General features: G+C 47.4%; 1 pseudogene; it reads left to right on the top strand.

Moving 5' to 3' along the window:
• Positions 1-5,601: 5,601 nt before the first annotated feature.
• On the top strand, positions 5,602-6,381 carry LOC102246675 (annotated as a pseudogene).
• The last annotated feature ends 724 nt before the right edge of the window (positions 6,382-7,105 follow it).

Here is a 7,105-nt window from a genome sequence, read left to right as displayed (position 1 = left end):
TTTTGATACTGGGAGCTGTGGAAGCCAATCTGGAACCATGAGGTGGGGATACAGCTGCCTCGCTGAAGGCAGCAGAGGAGGGAAGTGGGAAGATCTGTGTTCCCGCTGGCTTGGTTGAACAGCTGCACCAGTCTTGGCACTGCCTATGTTCAGACTTCTGGGTCTGTGAGATAATTAAAGGTCTTCATCATTTAAGGCACTGTCCATTAGGGATTTTTTTTTTAACTTGCAGCCAAACCCAAATACTAGCACAGTGTCTGGGACATGGAAGAAATAAATACTTCAGTTGATAAGCATGCTCTCACCATGATCCCAGAATTCCCTGAAAAAAGAGGATGTACCTTACAAACAGCCACGCTAATCTTCTGCATTCCGGATAGAAACCCCCGAGGACTGGGAGTAGCTGAGAAAAGTCTCTGTTGTTTTGACTTTCACCACAAGGAAGGGAATGATTCCATTATGGATAATTTGGGTCCTTCAAAGCAAATTATCCTATTTAAATGTCAAACGTTTCTCCCCAGTTGATTAGCTTTCTCTGCCCAGCTCCCACTGGAGTGTTCCCCAGAACTGTGTGCCATCTGTGAGCTTCAGGCAAAATGAACCACAGGCAGATGCTCTATCCTAGAAAGAGAGAGCAAGGCAACCTGTCTCTGGGAAATTCCTCACCCCAAACCTTCCTCCCAGAACTACAGAACTGAGGACGCTGCAGGACACCTAAGCACCACAGAGCCAACCAAGGAGTTTCGGGGCCTCCAAGGGGCTTTGGAAGAGGTAGAATGCCTGTCAGACAGGCTAGGAAGCCAGGACAAGTGGAATAGGAAAACAGAGACAGATAATTAAATGGCCAAGCAGTTTATAGCCATCTAGTAAATTGCAAAATCTTATCTTTCCTAACCAAGGACACCTGAGAGAAAATGGTTATAGTTCTCTTTCTCAACCAGAGGGTAAATAGCTTAAATCACCCTATTTAGGGAGATAGATAACAGAAACCCAGCCTGGTCAGTGTGGCGCGGTGGTTGAACTTCAAACTAGAAACCAGAAGGTCACAGTTCGATTCCCGGTCAGGCCACATGCCTGGTTTGTGGGCTCAATCCCCAGTGTGGGGCATGCAGGAGACAGCTGATCTATGGTTCTCTCTCATCACTGAGATTTCTATCTCTCCCTTCCTCTCTGAAATCAATTAAAAATATATTCCTATATAACAAAAGCCTAATATGCTAAGTATCTGGCCATCCAGTTGGTCGTTCAACCAATCAAAACATAATATGCTCATGATATGCTAAGGCCGCTCAACAGCTCGCTATGACGTGAACTGACCACCAGGGGGCAGATGCTCCGACCAGTAGGTTAGCTTGCTGCTGGGGTCCAGCCAATCGGGACTGAGCGAGATGGGTTGGACACGCCCTGGAGCCTTCCCCAGTCCCTCCCCACTGGTCAACCTCCCGGTATCCCTCCTCAGCCCCGATCATGCACTGGTGGGGTCCCTTAGCCTGGCCTGCTCCCTCTCGCAATAGGACCCCTAGGGGGATGTCAGAGAGCCAGTTTCAACCGGACGGTGGAATGACCGGTCGCTATGACATGCACTGACCACCAGGGGGCAGACGCTCAACACAGGAGCAGCCCCCTGGCGGTCAGTGCGCTCCCACAGCGGGAGTGCCGCTCAGCCAGAAGCCAGAAGTTTAAGGGTAATAAACATACTTTTAAAAAATCACCTGGACTCATGCTGTTGAAATCTTTTCTGCACAGTTAAGTACCCTCACACTACTGGCCAGCCTGAGGCATCCCTGCTCCAGGCCTTGTCCCTTTCCAGTGACACCTGGAAGGCCTGTGTCAGCCAGGGGTGGGTGGCTCAGAGTGCTGACCAGCAAGATTCACACCTACAATTACCTTTGTTAACCTGGATCCCAACAGAAGGGTTGGCCCTCAGGTCACTGCGTGTGATAGATACTCTTCCTTTGACACTCAGGACATTGTCCACTTAGATCTCTGCTTGGCCTATTCAAAGGATGGCTGCATTCATTACCAATCCAGAACTGCCCTGGAACCATAGCTCACCAAAACATTATGGGCATACCCCCTCCTCTCATATAGGTATGTGTCCTTAACCTTATCTTGGGGGTGTGATGCCCTCCGGAAGAGGTCACACTTGCTTAGTTTCACATCCTGTCCCACTTGACCTTCTAGTACCCTTTGACCTCCTTATTTTCCGAAGGCCCTGGTTTCAGACAGGGGCCCCTGTTTTGAATTGCAGTGGGAGACTTTTCCTCTGGGCACCAGAGGAAAGCTGCTGCTGTTACAAATTCCCTTCCCATTTTCTGCCTGAATGTTGTTTCCACTGACATTCCAACTCTACCATGTCCTTGTGCCCTCAGCCCTAGTGGCAGCACTAACCAAGCACCACACTCACCCACCTTACCTTTATCCTCCCTTCCATACCTACCCAAGTTTCTACTTCTCAATCTCTAGTGCCCCAGTCTCTCTATCTTCCCAAGTTACCAAATGGCTAACCCCTACTTTCCCTCCATCCCTTCAAACCGAATGACTCAGTTATGAACTGCTTTCCTCCTCTCAGATCCCTTTTGGAGCACAACTTCTCAAGTCTGTACATTATCTGCATGCTCCAATCATTAATAAAAGCCACCACTTTACCTGGGTTGGGTTTGAGGGAATCCACCTTTTTTCTGGCCTTCGCCTAGGGCAGAGATCAGGCAAAATGGAAATTTTGGGATTTGCAAAGTTAAGGACTTGTGCCTCCTGGATTCTGGGACCCCACAAAAGTGTTGTTGGGTAAGGAGGCCTTGTCCACCTGCTCCTTCTGGTATCTCCTTTCTTCTGGATATTACCCAGCAGAACTGAGCCTATATTTTGAGTAAAAGAGCAGCCATAAAGTCAAACTCACGTCCCAAACCATTATGCTACATGATCAACAAGAGAGCCTGCACCTGGGGATGAGGAGGACTGAAGGTCGGCCCAGAAAAGGAGGCTCTAGAAGTAGAGGGGAGAAGGTGGCTATCGCTGGAGAGTAGGGATTTCAAGGAAAATACTACCACATGAAAATGAAACTGTGGGCCCACTGCCTTCAAGTAGCCTAAGGGTGTTGGCCACTCCTGTTCTCAAGTCTCCTAAGCACTTAAAACTGGAGAATAACAAACGTTTTTGTGAAAATGCACTGCTCCCAGGAAAGCACTCCCACTGGCAGTGGAGGTGGCTGGAAAGGCTTTGAAGGCAACGTGGCAAAATGCAGAGGAACTCCAAAAGGAATTACATTTAAAAAAATATCTATTTTATTGATTTTTTTTTCACAGAGAAGGAGAGGGATAGAGAGTTAGAAACATCGATGAGAGAGAAACATTGATCAGCTGCCTCTTGCACACCCCCTACTGGGGATGTGCCCACAACCAAGGTGCATGCCCTTGACCTGAATCGAACTTGGGACCCTTCAGTCCGCAGACCGATGCACTATCCACTGAGCCAAACTGGTTAGGGCAGAATTACATTTTTTTTTTTTTGACACAGAGATTCGACTTGCAAAAATAAGTCAGGAGGAAATAATCCCAAATAAGGAAACAAAGTAATAAACACAAAAATGTTTATTGCACTCCATTCTTATTGTAATAGGGAAAATTGGAACTAACTTAATTGTTCGATTCTAGGATAATTAATTAAACCATACTATAGTCTCTTGATAAAATATTATGCAGTCATGAAAATTTTAATTATGGAGATCATAGCAATATAGGAACATAATGACGTGAAATTTTATGCACACTCTTGATTGCAATGCCCTAAAAATACATAATCATGTAATCAAAGAATGGAAGAGAACACATAAAATGGGAAATAGCTGTGTTAGGTGGTGAAATTATTGGCGATTTAAAAAATATTCCACCCAATGTAATGTTACTGTGTTCTTTAAAATATAAAATGAATACATAAAATGCAAATACTATGGGAATGGTCAAGAAATGGGGTAATAACTAGCATTCAATGAGGGGCTATTATGTTTCATCAACTGGGCTAGATATTACTTTACATATATTATCTGATGTAATTTTCTTTTGCCTCCTAAGAGGTATCTCTTTTTACATATGAGAAAGCTGAAGCCGAGAGAAGCTGATTGAGGATGAATAGAAGATGGGAGGAGGGCGGAGAATGTTAAGCGTGATTCATAAATTTTTCTCAGCAGGACAGTTAAGGGGTGTCAGAGATCAAGAACCCCATTTTATTCACAAGCTGCATTAGATGATGAGGGCTAGTTCTCCCCGTAGCTTGTTTTCTTTTGCTGTGGTCCTGGCAGAGAATTGAGGGATAAACTGTTGGCAGGACCCGATAGACTCCTGGGTTGCTGTACAGCTCTGAGTATCATACGGAGCCCCCCTCCAGAATGGGTGACATCTCATTGGGCATCATGTCAATACGTAGGGAGATAGGATGTAGCTGTGGATTCTCAAATCCATGTTTCTTGGAGATGATCCAGAAGTGGTGCTCTTGAAATGCCTAGGCCAGGGGCTTATGGAGTATCAGTTGTGAGGTCCAAGAAAAGTAGGGGAAAGAAAGGCATGAGTAGGGAGCTAGGGAGGTGATGATAAAGAGAAATGGTATAAATCAGAGTAGTCATATAGTAGATGTGGGGAGAGTGAGGGCATTGAGAGCTTGAAGGACAGGAAGTTATGGCTGTGTTAAAGTTTCCATGATGATGGCATCTTGCAGGTTGTGACCCTAGAAGTGTGTGACTGTTATGAATGGAATTGTGTCCTCCTCCCCCAATCCATATGTTCAAGCTCTAACCCCCAATAATGGTATTTGGAGATAGGGTCTTTATGGAAGTCCTAAGGATGGGGTCTTAATCTAATAGGATTGGAGTCCTTATAAGAAGAAGAGACACCAAAGAGCTCTCTTCTCTCCACATGCACACAGAGGAAAGGCCATCTGAAGAGGCAGGGAGAAGGTGGCTGTCTATAAGCCAGCTCTCACCAGAAATGGAATTTCCCAGCACCTTGTTCATGGACTCCAATCTCCAGAACTGCCAGAAGCCTGTCCATCCTTGCTGCTTGACACAGTTGCTGCAGGGAAGAAACATCTGCACAGCATATGTTTCAAGGGACCTGGCATATATGGCATACTGTTCTTAATATGTTTGCTCCCCTTCTTAACGCTATGTGTTTTAATCAAGGTCACCTCTCCGAGAAAGGTTGTTTCCCCAGGTGGGGATTTTTTTTACTGGAGTTAGAGAGGGAACAAAACCCCTTAGCTAAGAGCCAGGTGGATATCTCCTTCAGTTACTTCCTTGTAGCTTAATAGAACAATAGAGTAACCTTGAAATGGAGATAAGAAACGCCCTAACCTTTGGAATAGAATGGATAGGATTAAAATCAACTGGTATAAATACAGATGTAACAGGAGAAATACACACAGGACCTGGCTGGAGAACCTGGCTGGAGGATCTGGTGAGAGAACCTGGCTAGGCTGCTGATCAACTGAACGCTGTCTCTGTGTGATTCCTTATTCGCCGACTCCGTCCACACCTTTGGGAACCCCTGGACTGCTGGGGCTGGACCCCGGCATCTGGTGCCCAAGGGCTGAAAGGCTGCACTGGGAAGGATGGAGGTGGCAGAGACCGAGGCCGAGGCTGCAGCCGTAGAGTCCCTGGCCCAGCTGGCAAACATCCTGGAGCCTATAGGCCTGCAGGAGGAGGCGGAGGTGCCCGGACAGATCCTGGCTGAGTTTGTGATGGATTTCTGAAAGAAGGACAAGCTGCTCTGCAGCCATCTTCAGGTAGTGGACTTCCTGCACAACTTTTTGGCTCAGGAAGACATTGTCCAGGGCCTGGACCCCTTCGCCTCTGAAGACAGGAGCCGACAGAAGGCAACTGCAGCCAAGGAGCAATGGAAAGAGCTGAAGGCTACCTACCAAGAACATGTGGAGGCCATCTCAAGGGCCCTGATCCAGGCCATGCCCAAGATGGAGGAGGCCCAAAGGAAGCAGGCACAGCTCCGGGAGGCCCTTGAGCAGCTCCAGGCCAAGAAGCAAGTAGCCATGGAGAAACGCAGAACAGCCCAGAAGCAGTGGAAGCTGCAACAGGAGAAGCGTCTACAGCACTTAGCAGAAGTTTCTGCAGAGGTGAGGCAGCGTCAGGCAGGAACTCAGCAGAAGCTTGAGCAGCTGTATCAGGAACTTGGAACCTTGAAGCAGCAAGCAGGGCAGGAGAGGGACAAGCTGCAGAGGCACCAGACCTTCCTTCAACTGCTATACACCTTGCAGGGTAAGCTGCAACCCCCTGAGACAGAGGCAGAGCTGCCACAAGACTTGGATCTTCCTGAGGATAAGAAGAGGAAGAGACACCAAAGAGCTCTCTTCCCAGCTCTGGATCCCAGCTGCTGACCCAATCCCGGGAGCAGACCAGAGGGGATACCATGGGAAGAGATGGAAGTGTGTCCTCCAAGGATGCAGACTCACCTGTGTGGATTCCAGACCGTCTAGTCCAGTGATGGCAAACCTATGACACGCGTGTCAGAGGTGACACGCGAACCCATTCTTTTGGTTGATTTTTCTTTGTTAAATGGCATTTAAATATATAAAATAAATATCAAAAATATAAGTCTTTGTTTTACTATGGTTGCAAATATCAAAAAATTTCTATATGTGACACGGCACCAGAGTTAAGTTAGGGTTTTTCAAAATGCTGACACGCCGAGCTCAAAAGGTTCGCCATCACTGGTCTAGGCCGACCTTATGTCTCACCTCCCTCCATCTCCGCCTCCCCCTCCTCCTCCCCAGTATCATCCATATCAGCCGACCTAGAGGGCACAGCTGACTCCTCCCCAGACGCTGACACCACCATCAAGCGCGGCCCTGATGGACCTTTTGATTCAGCCCTTCAATGCGCTGATGCTTCGGGAAGCCCATTGCCAATGACACTGCCCACTAGCCAGATCAATAAGGACAACAAAACCAACGACTTGAGGACAGCTGAAATCCCTTGACTGAAGAGGCCAGCAACCTTCTACAGGAACAAGGCTCCGTGTGCACTCCATCCACTATGTTTATAGCTATGCTCGCTATCATTGCTTGTCAGTCTTCTTCCGAGTCTTAAACAACCCAATCC

The sequence above is a fragment of the Myotis brandtii genome, unplaced genomic scaffold (assembly GCF_000412655.1).
Source record: "Myotis brandtii unplaced genomic scaffold, ASM41265v1 scaffold1, whole genome shotgun sequence".
Lineage (NCBI taxonomy): Eukaryota > Metazoa > Chordata > Mammalia > Chiroptera > Vespertilionidae > Myotis > Myotis brandtii.
Note: the sequence above shows the minus strand (reverse complement) of the source record. Positions and strands in the feature narration are given on the sequence as shown.